Below are 13461 nucleotides of genomic sequence, written 5' to 3'. Positions count from 1 at the left end.
ATCAAACTGTATTGGTCACATTCACATGGTTAGCAGATGTTATTGTGAGTGTAGCAAAATTCTTATGCTTGTAGATCTGACAATGCAGCAGTATCTAACAGGTAATATCTAACAATTCCACAACAAAACCTAATATCTAACATGTTCCACAACAAAACCTAATACACACAATCTAGTAAAGGAATGGGATGAGAATATATACAGTTGAAGTCTGAAGTTTGAAACCACCTTAGCCAAATACATTTAAACTCAGTTTTTCACAATTCCTGACATTTAATCCTAGTAAAAATTCCCTGTCTTAGGTCAATTAGCATCACCACTTTATTTTAAGAATGTGAAATGTCAGAATAATAGTAGAGAGAATGATTTGTTTCAGCTTTTATTTCTTTCATCACATTCACAGTGGGTCAGAAGTTTACATACACTCAATCCATATTTGGTAGCATTGCCTTGAAATTGTTTAACTTGGATCAAACATTTCAGGTAGCCTTCCCGTAGCTTCCCAGAATAAGTTGGGTGAATTTTGGCCCATTCCTCCTGACAGACCTGGTGTAACTGAGTCAGGTGTGTAGGCCTCCTCGCTTACACATGCTTTTTCAGTTCTGCCCACACATTTTGTATGGTATTGTGGTCAGAGCTTTGTGATGGCCACTCCAATACCTTAACTATGTTGTCCTTAAGCCATTTTGCCACAACTTTGGAAGTATGCTTGGGGTCGTTGTCCATTTGGAAGACCCATTTGCGACCAAGCTTTAACTTTCTGACTGATGTCCTGTTGCTTCAATATATCCACATCATTTTCCCATCCTCATGATGCCACCTATTTTGTGAAGTGCACCGGTCACTCCTGCAGCAAAGCACCCCCACAACATGATGCTGCCATCCCCGTGCTTCACGGTTAGGATGGTGTTCTTCGGCTTGCAAGCACCCCCCTTTTTTCCTCCAAACATAATGATGGTCATTATGGCCAAACAGTTTCATCATTCATTTTTGTTTCATCAGACCAGAGGACATTTCTCCAAAAAGTATGATCTTTGTCCCCATGTGCAGTTGCAAGGTGTAGCCTGGCTTTTTTTTATGGTGGTATCGGAGCAGTGGCTTCTTCCTTGCTGAGTGGCCTTTCAGGTTATGTCGATACATGACTCGTTTTACTGTGGATATAGATACTTTTGTACCTGTTTCCTCCAGCATCTTCACAAGGTCCTTTGCTGTTGTTCTGGGATTGATTTTCACTTTTCGCACTCTCCTTCCTGAGCGATATGACGGCTGCGTGGTCCGATGGTGTTTAAACTTGCGTACTATTGTTTGTGCAGATGAACGTGGTACCTTCAGGCGTTTGGAAATTGCTCCCAAGGATGAACCAGACCACAGTTTTCTTTCTGAGGTCTTGGCTGATTTCTTATGCTTTTCCCATGATGTACAACAAAGAGGCACTGAGTTTGAAGGTAGACCTTGAAATACATCCACAGGTACACCTCCAATTGACTCAAATGACTTAAATTAGCCTATCAGAAGCTTCTAAAGCCATAACATCCTTTCTGGAATTTTCCAAGCAGTTTAAAGGCTCAGTCAACTTAGTATATGTAAACTTCTGACCCACTGGAATTGTGATAATCTGTCTTTAAACAATTGTTGGAAAAATTACCACTCCACAAAGTAGATGTCCTAACCGACTTGCCAAAACTATAGTTTGTTAACAAGAAATTTGTGGAGTGGTTGAAAAACAAGTTTTAATGACGTATCACTTACCTGTCTTGCTTGGTCCTGTTTCTAACCTGACAAGAAAGTCTACATGTCAGTTTCCTATACAGTGATATCTGAATATATGCATAGTTACCTCTTGTTCAAGTATCATAGTAGCATTTTTCGTACATCATGTTCAATTATCTACAAGTGACTTTGCTGAGCTTCACAATCAATTTTAGATATTTTTAAATGATTTGCGAAAAATGCTAATATCGGTCCCATAACTTGAATGCCATAAATGATAAAATATTAGCATTTGGAAACAGTTCCAGGGAAACTGAACCAAAGCATGGATTGCTGTCATACCTTGTACATACACTGCTTATAGGGAAAGGAAACCAAAATGTGATTTTGTAATTTGGGTGAACTATTCCTTAAAAGTGGGCCAATGCTTACTGTGTACGATATGTTGTGCAGGGTGTGTGAAGCATAGAGACTTTTTGGTGTCTAGATGATCAGTTAAATTAACCATTGTATAATTTTCTAGCACCGGTTGGATAAAGAACGTACAATGCTGAGGTTGCAGTGTGAAAACAGATGAATTTTCTTCAGTAAACAAGATATGAAATGAAGAAATTGTTATCTGTCAAGCATACAATACATTTTCAAACAGAGTACAAACAGCAAAGAGCTACAGTTACAGTACAAGGACCTGTATAGGCTCTTGGTCTGACACCCAGTTATCTTCCTTAGACTTGGCCCAACCCCATGTAACAGTTACAGTTCTCCTGATGACCAATAGGAGGTCTGTTTGGTTTACAACAGGTCTTGATATGTACCAGGGGGAACAGTGGTGGAGCATCATGAGTGTATATGGGGGAATAACATACACTACAGGATGACACAAGTCTATTTTTATGTCAGTCTCATTACCTATCATTCACAGATTCATGCTCTAACTGAAGTGTAACACCTGTCGGTTTAGTTTGGGTGTAACGGTTAACTGACAAGACCTTCTGGATGCAGCCTGGGATAAATAGATAAATGCTATTTATGAGCTAATGATTGTCGTCCAATAACTAATTCAACCTGGCCTTCTATTCAGTTTTGGTGATAATATACTGCGTGGGTCTTACATGTCAGTGGACTGTGTTTCTAATTGTCATTGTGGTCAACAACAATGAGAGAAAACAGTGACACCACACAGACATCCTGCTGAAAACCACATAGAGAGAGGGTGTGTAGAAGGCTTTCACGCCTGTCCAAAGCATAGTAGTGGCCTCGTTTTGTGCTTACAGGAGACCGGCTGTATATATATATATATATATACATATATATATTACCCTCTGTGGATAGGGTTCTACCTGGAACCAAACATTGTTCTTAAGAGGGTTACAATATGGGGACAGCTGAAGAACCCTTTAAGGTTCTAGATAGCACCCTTTTTTCTCAGAGTGTATAGTGTACTTTTTACCAAGGCCCATAGGGCTCTGCTCAACATTGCATCCTGGTCAAATGTAGTGCCCAATATTTGGAAGCACACTTGTCATTTGGTTGATGTTGTAGGTAGATGACGGTTTTAGAAAAAGTTAACTAAGCCTTGATAAGTGCATGGCCTTACTGAATCCTCCTGTCCTCCTAAACAATGAGAAATTAAATCCGTGGGCTGTAAGTGTCACGTTCTGACCTTAGTTATTTTATTATGTCTTTGTTTTAGTATGGTCAGGGTGTGAGTTGGATGGGTTGTCTATGTTCTTTTTTCTATGATTTGGGATTTTCTGTGTTCGGCCTGGTATGGTTCTCAATCAGAGGCAGCTGTCAATCGGTGATGAGCCTGGTTTCACTTTTGAGTTGTGGTTGTTTATTTTCCATGTTAGTGTTTGTGCCACACTGGACTGTTTCGGTTTGATTACTTCACGTGTATTGTTTTATTCAGTGTTCATTACTTTAAAAAAAATAAAAAATATGAACACTTACCATGCTGCACTTTGGTCCTCACCTTCTTCCACCACAGACGATCGTTACAATAAGTGTAAGAGGTCAAATTAAAGCTGTGACATTTGGTTTTCAACTTCTTCTGAATCCCTCTGTTCAGAACAAATATAGAAATTAAAAAAGTGCATGATGACCAAAGACATCACAAGGCTTATCACAGGCCTTAGAAACACAATGGGACAAATGATCTGCATTGGTATCAAACCATAACAAACCGTTAATGTCACACTAATAGATGAGGTGTGAACTCAAAAGTACGTAAGAAAAGTTTATACCAAATGTGTGAAGGCATAATGTTTGTTTGTTTAGTTGTTGAGTGGAAACTTCTGACCACAGAGATCTTTGTATGAGGTGTGTGTTGTTTTCCATCCCTGTTCATACCAGCGAGGTGACACTGACCACAGGCCGAGGATGTAGCGTCTGTAGCGAATGCATCAGATGAGAGTCTGCGGAGAGGATTGACACCTGCCTCTGTACACTCAACATTAGAGCAGTAGGTCTATTGTTTGTGGATGCATTCACTCTGCATGCAAATACATAATGGATGCACCAAAACTGAAGTAGACCTACAAGAGCTCCAAAGTGTTGAAGATGTTGCATAGAACACATTTATGGTCTTTTTAAAGATAGCCCACTAAAGTACAGTTATTGTACTAAACAGCAGTTGGCATTGTGCAGGTGTCCAACATCGTGCATTCAATGAAATTCATCTGTATAATGGTTTAGATCCGGCAGAGAGAGAGAGGTGTGATGAGAACAGAGAGATAGAGAGAGAGGTGTGATGAGAACAGAGAGAGAGAGAGAGGTGTGATGAGAACAGAGAGAGATAGAGAGAGAGAGGTGTGATGAGAACAGAGAGAGATAGAGAGAGGTGTGATGAGAATAGAGAGAGAGAGAGAGAGAGAGGTGATGAGAACAGAGAGAGAGAGAGAGAAAGAGGTGTGATGAGAACAGAAAGAGAGAGGTGTGATGAGAACAGAGAGAGATAGAGAGGGAGAGAGGTGTGATGAGAACAGAGAGAGATAGAGAGAGACAGAGGTGTGATGAGAACAGAGAGAGAAAGAGAGAGAGAGAGGTGTGATGACAACAGAGAGAGATAGAGAGAGAGGGGTGTGATGAGAAGAGAGAGAGAGAGAGGTGTGATGAGAACAGAGAGATAGAGAGAGAGAGGTGTGATGAGAACAGAGAGAGAAAGAGAGAGAGAGAGAGGTGTGATGAGAACAGAGAGAGAAAGAGAGAGAGAGGTGTGATGACAACAGAGAGAGAAAGAGAGAGAGAGAGGTGTGATGACAACAGAGAGAGAAAGAGAGAGAGAGAGAGGTGTGATGAGAACAGAGAGAGAGGGAGAGAGAAAGAGAGAGGTGTGATGACAACAGAGAGAGAGGTGTGATGAGAACAGAGAGAAAAAGAGAGAGAGAGAGAGGTGTGTGATGAGAACAGAGAGAGAAAGAGAGAGAGAGAGATGTGTGATGAGAACAGAGAGAGAAAGAGAGAGAGAGAGGTGTGATGAGAACAGAGAGGAAAGAGAGAGAGAGAGAGAGAGAGGTGTGATGACAACAGAGAGAGAAAGAGAGAGAGAGAGGTGTGATGAGAACAGAAAGAGAGAGAGAGAGGTGTGATGACAACAGAGAGGAAAGAGAGAGAGAGAGAGAGATAGAGAGAGAGAGAGGTGTGATGAGAACAGAGAGAGAAAGAGAGAGAGAGGTGTGATGAGAACAGAGAGAGAAAGAGAGAGAGAGAGAGAGGTGTGATGACAACAGAGAGAGAAAGAGAGAGAGAGAGGTGTGATGAGAACAGAGAGAGAAAGAGAGAGAGAGGTGTGATGACAACAGAGAGAGAAAGAGAGAGAGAGAGAGGTGTGATGAGAACAGAAAGAGAGAGAGAGAAAGGTGTGATGACAACAGAGAGAGAGGTGTGATGAGAACAGAGAGAGAAAGAAAGAGAGAGGTGTGATGAGAACAGAGAGAGAAAGAGAGAGAGAGAGGTGTGATGAGAACAGAGAGAGAAAGAGAGAGAGAGAGGTGTGATGAGAACAGAGAGAGAAAGAGAGAGAGAGGGGTGTGATGACAACAGAGAGAGAAAGAGAGAGAGAGAGAGGTGTGATGAGAACAGAGAGAGAGAGAGAGAGAGAGAGGTGTGATGAGAACAGAGAGAGAAAGAGAGAGAGAGGTGTGATGACAACAGAGAGAGAAAGAGAGAGAGAGAGAGAGAGAGAGAGAGGTGTGATGACAACAGAGAGAGAAAGAGAGAGAGAGAGAGAGAGAGAGAGAGAGAGAGAGAGAGAGAGGTGTGATGAGAACAGAAAGAGAGAGAGAGAGAGAGAGAGAGAGGTGTGATGACAGAGAGAGAAAGAGAGATACAACCTATGTATTATTATTATTTCATTCCCCTTTTGTAATTTAACTATTTGCACATCATGACAACACTGTATATAGTCATATGACATTTGACATGTCTTTATTCTTTTGGAATTTTTTTAAAGTGTATTGTGCACTGTAAATTTGTATTGTTTATTTCACTTTTGTTTATTATATATTTCACTTGCTTCAGCAAGGTAAACATGTGTTTCCATTGCCAATAAAGCCCCTTAAGTTAAATTGAAATGAGAGAGACAGTGGTGTGAAGAGAACAGAGAGCACAAGAGATAGAGTGTCAGAGAGGGAGAGAGAGCGTGAGAGAGAGAGCGCAAATGTGTGAGAGAGAGAGAGACAGATAGAGATTTCAGTGTTGTGAGAGCTGATAGCTCCAGGTCAGTCTTCCTGTGGTTTAGATTGCTCGTCTTCAGCAGAGAGAGAGAATGAGATGAGTTTACCACAGTGGAAAATAACTAGGCCTATCAGTGTCAGCAAAACAATTATGATAACAACAGTAAATAAGTATAATAGTGTTTGTCTTTGTTTGTACTCCTCCTATATTGAACACAACTTTCTAGTCTAGAACCTGGTGTAGTTTGGTTATCAAATAAAATCAAATCACATTTTATTGGTCACATACACATGGTTAGCAGATGTTAATGTGAGTGTAGTCGAAATGCTTGTGCTTCTAGTTCCGACTACGCAGTAATATCTAGCAAGTAATCAACCAAATTCACAACAACTACCTTATACACACAAATACACACAAATGTAAAGGGATGAATAGAATATGTACATGTAAATATATGGATGATCAATGGCGTGTGGCACAGGGCGGGGTAGAGACCCAGGGTCTCATGCTTAATGACAAGGTTGGAAGGTACTATGGTGTTAAATGAATGAACAGTATTCGTACATACATATTCCTCTTGTCCAGATGGGATAGGGCAGTGTGCAGTGTGATGGCGATTGCATCACACTGCACACTGTCAGTGGACCTATTGGGACAGTAAGCAAATTGGAGTGGGTCTAGGGTATCTAGAACAATGCAACACCTCAATAGCACTATCATGGGAGGGCATTCTATCCATCTTTTCATTTGAGTGTAAATAATGAATGAGAGATCACTAAAAAAAAGACTACGTCGCTGTGTTTGTGTAGCCCCCCGACACCTAAACTACTGCAGCATAAATACTGGAGGCTGAGACAGGAGGGGTCGGGAGACACTGTGGCCCCATCCGACGATACCCCCGGACAGGGCCAAACAGGCGGGATATAACCCCACCCAATTTGCCAAAGCACAGCCCCCAAACCAATAGAGGGATATCTTCAACCACCAACTTACCATCCTGAGACAAAGCCGATTATAGCTCACAAAGATCTCCGCCACGGCACAACCCAAGGGGAATTCCAATACACAATACAATTCCAATACACAACCCAATACACAGAATTTGATATATTACCCAAGGGCTATGTCATCTTTAATTTCAAAAGATGGTAACAAACAGGGAATCGATTCTAAATAGTTGTTATTTAAAAAATATTCCACTGTCTCCCCGACAAATGTTATGTCATGAGGCCAGTCTTGTTCACCTCAGCAGTGGTGAATCTCAATTGCACACTCCTCACGTCCTCTCGCCTCTCTTCTTGCCTCCTTCTCTCAACTCATTGGATGAGAAAGCCAGAGGTCCCTCTCCTCTAAATGTTTCATGCAATGGGATTTGAGAAGGTGGTGATATGTTGCTCAATGGTCCCTCCTACTCTACCTTAGACCCTGACCATGAAGGCTGCCAGAAGGGTATTTTTGACTACTGCTTGGAATAGGGGGACAGAGCACAGCAACAACAACAACAGTCAATTATAAAACAACCATTCAATATCCACTGAGTGTACAAATCTGTCAGGACCCGGTTTCGAACCTGGGTCTCCGGAGTGAGAAACAGTCACTTAACCAACTGAGCCACGAATAGACAGCAGAACCCAGAAGATGAGGCAGACACAGCAGTACTTAAGACTGTGTATTTAATAAAGAAAAAATCCTAAAATACAAAAAATGGCAAATCCAAAAGGTGGTAGGAAAAACACAAAAAGACCTCAAAAGAAACTCACCAAAAATAAACAAAAACAAAAAACAGAATACCACAAGAACTTCACCCGGAATCGACAAGAGCACACAGAACACTAGGGCAGGGTGCTAACATACAAACACAGAGCACAGAACTGAGGGAAACAAAGGGTTTAAATACAATCAGGGGAAACGAGACACAGGTGCAAATAATAATGGGGATCAAGGGAAAAACATAGGGACAAAAAGCACAATGGGGACATCTACTGACCAAAACCCGGAACAACCCTGGCCAAATCCTGACAGAATCCCCCCTAGGAACGGCTCCTGACGTTCCTACCAGCTCTCTCAGGGTGGAGGACCCTGAACTGACGAATGAGGTCAGGGTCCAGGATGTCTTTGGCAGGAACCCAGGAGCGCTCCTCAGGACCGTAGCCTTCCCAGTCCACCAGATACTGCCAGGACCGCTGCACCCGGCGGGAATCCAGTATCCGGTGGACGGTATAAGCCGGCTGGCCTCCAATGACACGAGGCGGAGGGGGAGGTCTGTCTGCCGGGACAAGGGGAGAAAAAACAACAGGTTTTAACAATGACACATGAAATGTGGGATTAATCTTAAGGGATCTGGGTAAGTGTAGGCGATAAGAAACTGGGTTAACTCTCCTGGCAACCTTGAAGGGACCGATGTATTTTTGGGACAGCTTGCGAGATTCCACCCGTAGAGGTAAGTCTCTTGTGGAAAGCCAGACTCTCTGGCCGGGGCGCAGGGTAGGCCCGGGACGGCGACGTCTGTTGGCTTGTTGTTGATACCTCTGTGAGGAACGCATCAGATTAAGACGGGTCTTCCTCCACATAAGCCGACAGCGTCTGACGAACCTCAAGGCTGAAGGCACTCTGACTTCTGCCTCCTGGTCCGGGAACAATGGAGGAGCATAGCCAAACTGACACTCGTGCGGGGACATACCAGTGGAGGAGGAGCGCAAGGTGTTGTGCGCGTATTCGGCCCAAACAATAAAGGATGACCATGTGGACGGGTTGTCACGAGTCATACATCGGAGGGTGGTTTCCAGCTCTTGATTCATCCTCTCTGTTTGGCCGTTGGACTCCGGATGGTACCCTGAAGATAGACTGGCAGAAGCCCCCATGAGTTGGCAGAAGGCCTTCCAAAACCTTGAGGCGAACTGGGGACCTCTGTCAGAAACCACATCTTGAGGAATGCCGAAGACTCGGAACACATGATTAATTACCAACTCAGCCGTTTCCTTGGCAGAAGGTAACTTAGTCAGAGGGACGAACCTGGCCGCCTTTGAAAACCTGTCGATTATGACTAGGATAGTAGTATTGCCATGGGATGGAGGAAGTCCAGTAATAAAGTCCAATGAGATATGGGACCAGGGTCTGTGGGGAACAGGTAAAGGGTGAAGGAGTCCTTGAGGGCGGAGGTGAGAAGATTTGCCCTGGCAGCACACGGGGCAGGCATTGACGAAAGTGGCAACGTCTTCTCTTATGGTAGGCCACCAGAACTTACGCTGGATGAACTCCAAGGTGCGACCTACGCCCGGATGACAGGTGAGGCGAGAGGAGTGCCCCCACAGAAGGACCTGAGTCCTCACTGCCTTGGGGACAAACAACCGATTGGCAGGGCCTCCTTTAGGGTCCGGTTCGCTAGCTTGAGCACGTCTCACGGTATCCTCAACTTGCCACGAGATCGGAGCCACAATCTTAGCAGCAGGAAGGACAGGCATGTCCGTGTCATCTCGAATGGCAGGAGCGTAGACTCGGGACAGGGCATCCGGTTTGAGATTCTTCGACCCGGGCCGATAGGTGAGGATAAACTGGAATCGATTGAAGAAAAGAGACCATCTAGCTTGTCTAGAGTTCAATCGCTTCGCCTGCTGGATATACTCCAGATTTTTGTGGTCCGTAAGCACTTGAAACGGGTGAGAAGCCCCCTCGAGCCAGTGTCTCCATTCCTTCAATGCCATCTTAACCGCTAGGAGTTCACGATCCCCCACATCGTAGTTCCTCTCAGTCGGGGTAAGCCGGTGTGAGAAGAAAGCGCACGGATGAAGCTTCTTGTCTTCACCCCTCTGAGACAGGACAGCTCCAACACCAACCTCTGATGCGTCTACCTCCACCACAAATGGTTCATCCGTAGTCGGTAGTATCAGGATGGGAGCAGAGAGGACGCGCTGCTTGAGTCCTTGGAAGGCCGTCTCAGCTTCTCTTCCCCACACAAACCTTGCATTGCCACCTTTGGTTAAAGCTGAGAGAGGAGCTGCCACCAAACTGAAGTTCTTGATGAACTTGCGGTAAAAAGTTTGTGAAGCCCAGGAAACGCTGAACATCCTTAACGGATTTGGGGGTGGGCCAATCCGCTACCGCCCCTACCTTCCTAGGGTCCATTTGGACTCGACCGGGTTCCACTACAAATCCCAGGAATTGTACTCGGGATGAATGGAATTCACATTTTTCCGGCTTAACGTACAGATGGCTGTCCAGGAGGCGTTTGAGTACTTGTCTGACATGCTTAGTGTGTTCTTGAAGGGAGCTCGAAAAGATGAGGATGTCATCCAAGTAAACGAACACAAATATGTTAAGCATATCCCTAAGCACATCGTTTATGAGCGCTTGGAACACCGCTGGGGCGTTGGTCAGGCCGAAGGGCATCACCAAGTATTCATAGTGACCAGTGGGCGTGTTGAAAGCGGTCTTCCACTCGTCACCAGGTCTGATCCGCACAAGATGGTATGCGTTCCGCAGGTCAAGCTTAGTGAAAACAACTGCTTCCTGGAGCAGCTCAAAGGCTGTGGCCATAAGGGGTAGCGGGTAACGGTTACGGACGGTTATGTCATTGAGTCCCCGGTAGTCGATGCAAGGACGTAATCCACCATCTTTCTTGGCCACAAAGAAAAACCCTGCTCCCGCCGGGGAGGTAGATGGACGCATGAGGCCTGCTTCCAGAGAGTCCTTGATGTAGGTATCCATAGCAGCTCGTTCGGGTGGAGATAGGGAAAAGATCCGACCCCTGGGGGGCAAGTGCCCGGAAACAGGTCGATGGGGCAATCGTAAGATCTATGGGGTGGTAGCATGGTGGCCCTCTGTTTGCTAAACACCAGTTTGAGGTCATGGTAACACTCGGGAACTCGGGTCAGGTCGATGGATTCTAAAGACTCGGGAGTAGAACTCGGGGAATTCTGGAAAATACAAGTAGCTTGGCACGTAGGACCCCACTGCTTGATAGTGCCCACAGACCAGTCGATGTGAGGGTTATGGCTGTGAAGCCAGGGGTATCCAAGGACGAGAGGGAACTCGGAACAGGAGATCAAATGAAAGTTCATCAATTCCTGGTGTTGTGAAACTGAAAGTCTCAAGGAGGTAGTGACATGAGTGACAAGTCCAGATCCCAAAGGGCTTCCATCCAATGTAGTAACCCTCATGGGGTCACTTAGAGGTTCAGAGGGAACGCCATTCTCCTTCGCCCAGACACCATCCATGAAGTTACCTGCGGCTCCAGAGTCTACCAAGGCTTGAAGGTGAAGCTTGTGGTTGTCCCAGGAGAGGGTGACTGGAATGAGCAGACGGGAGTTGGACGGATGGGAGGAGGTTATGTTTCCCGTTACAGTTCCCCCGGTCTGTACGGGACAGAGCGTTTCCCTGGAGCCCGGGACACGTGGAACGGAAATGGCCCGGTTTGCCGCAATATAGACAGCGTCGCTCCCTCATCCGGCGGTCTCTCTCAGCCTGGGAGATGCGTCCAATCTGCATGGGTTCCGGTGGAGCCAGCGATGATAAAGGTGGGGACTCGGAGCTGGGACTGATAGGGGCTAGAGGTCTACGGTTGAGTTTCTCTCTCTCAGACGCTGGTCAATGCGTGAGGCCAACTTGATCAGGGACTCGAGATTGTCCGGTGGTTCCCGAGTGGCCAGTTCATCTTGGATAGTGTCGGAAAGGCCTTTCAGAAAGCACACCGTGAGCGCCTCGTTGTTCCAGCCACTCGCTGCTGCCACCGTGCGGAACTGGATGGCATAGTCCGTCACGCTGCGCCAACCTTGATGGAGAGTCAGGAGCTGTTTGGCTGAGTCAGAACCACTGCTTGGGCCTTGAAACACTCGTTTGAATTCCTCAGCAAAGGCAGAGTAGCTGGCACAGCAGGAACTATGGGCATCCCACACAGCAGTAGCCCAGGCCAGGGCTTTTTCCGACAGCAGGGTAATGATATATGCGATCTTAGACCGGTCGGTGGGAAACGACGAGGGTTGCAGCTCAAAGGAGAGAGAACATTGAGTGAGAAAGCCTTTACAAGCACTTGGATCACCTGAGAACCGTTGGGGAGGTGGAAGACGAGGTTCAGCCAGGGGGTTAACTGCCATGGGTACGTGAACCTGAGGTACTGGGACGGAAACTGTTGCCGGGGTAAGTCGATCAGATATTTGCTTAATGGAAGTCAGCATCTCCGACAAAAGATGAGAATGTCTAGCCATTAAGGCCTCTTGCTGAACCAGGGCGGCTTCGTGGCGTTGGACAGTCTCCTGGTGGTGGGACAGCGTGGCAAAAGGTCCTGGGAACTGGCTGCCTCTGGGTTCATTTTTGGCTCTGTGTTTCTGTCAGGACCCGGTTTCGAACCTGGGTCTCCGGAGTGAGAAACAGTCACTTAACCAACTGAGCCACGAATAGACAGCAGAACCCAGAAGATGAGGCAGACACAGCAGTACTTAAGACGGTGTATTTAATAAAGAAAAAATCCTAAAATACAAAAAATGGCAAATCCAAAAGGTGGTAGGAAAAACACAAAAAGACCTCAAAAGAAACTCACCAAAAATAAACAAAAACAAAAAACAGAATACCACAAGAACTTCACCCGGAATCGACAAGAGCACACAGAACACTAGGGCAGGGTGCTAACATACAAACACAGAGCACAGAACTGAGGGAAACAAAGGGTTTAAATACAATCAGGGGAAACGAGACACAGGTGCAAATAATAATGGGGATCAAGGGAAAAACATAGGGACAAAAAGCACAATGGGGACATCTACTGACCAAAACCCGGAACAACCCTGGCCAAATCCTGACACAAATCATTAAGATCAACTTCCTGATATTGAGTTGAAATGATCAACAACCAATTTGACAGAGCTTGATGAATTTGAAAAATAATAATTGCCAAATGTTGCACAAACCAGGTGTGGCTGCTTAGCAACATACCCAGAAATAGTCACAGCTTTCATCGCTGGCAAAGGTGATTCCAACATGTATTGACTCAGGGGGTTGAATACTTAGTGAATCAAGATACGTTAGTTAGGGTTTAATTTTACATGAACTTTTCACAAATGTAAAAAATGTTCTTCCACTTTA

This window comes from Oncorhynchus masou, chromosome 23 (assembly GCF_036934945.1).
Source record: "Oncorhynchus masou masou isolate Uvic2021 chromosome 23, UVic_Omas_1.1, whole genome shotgun sequence".
Lineage (NCBI taxonomy): Eukaryota > Metazoa > Chordata > Actinopteri > Salmoniformes > Salmonidae > Oncorhynchus > Oncorhynchus masou.
Note: the sequence above shows the minus strand (reverse complement) of the source record.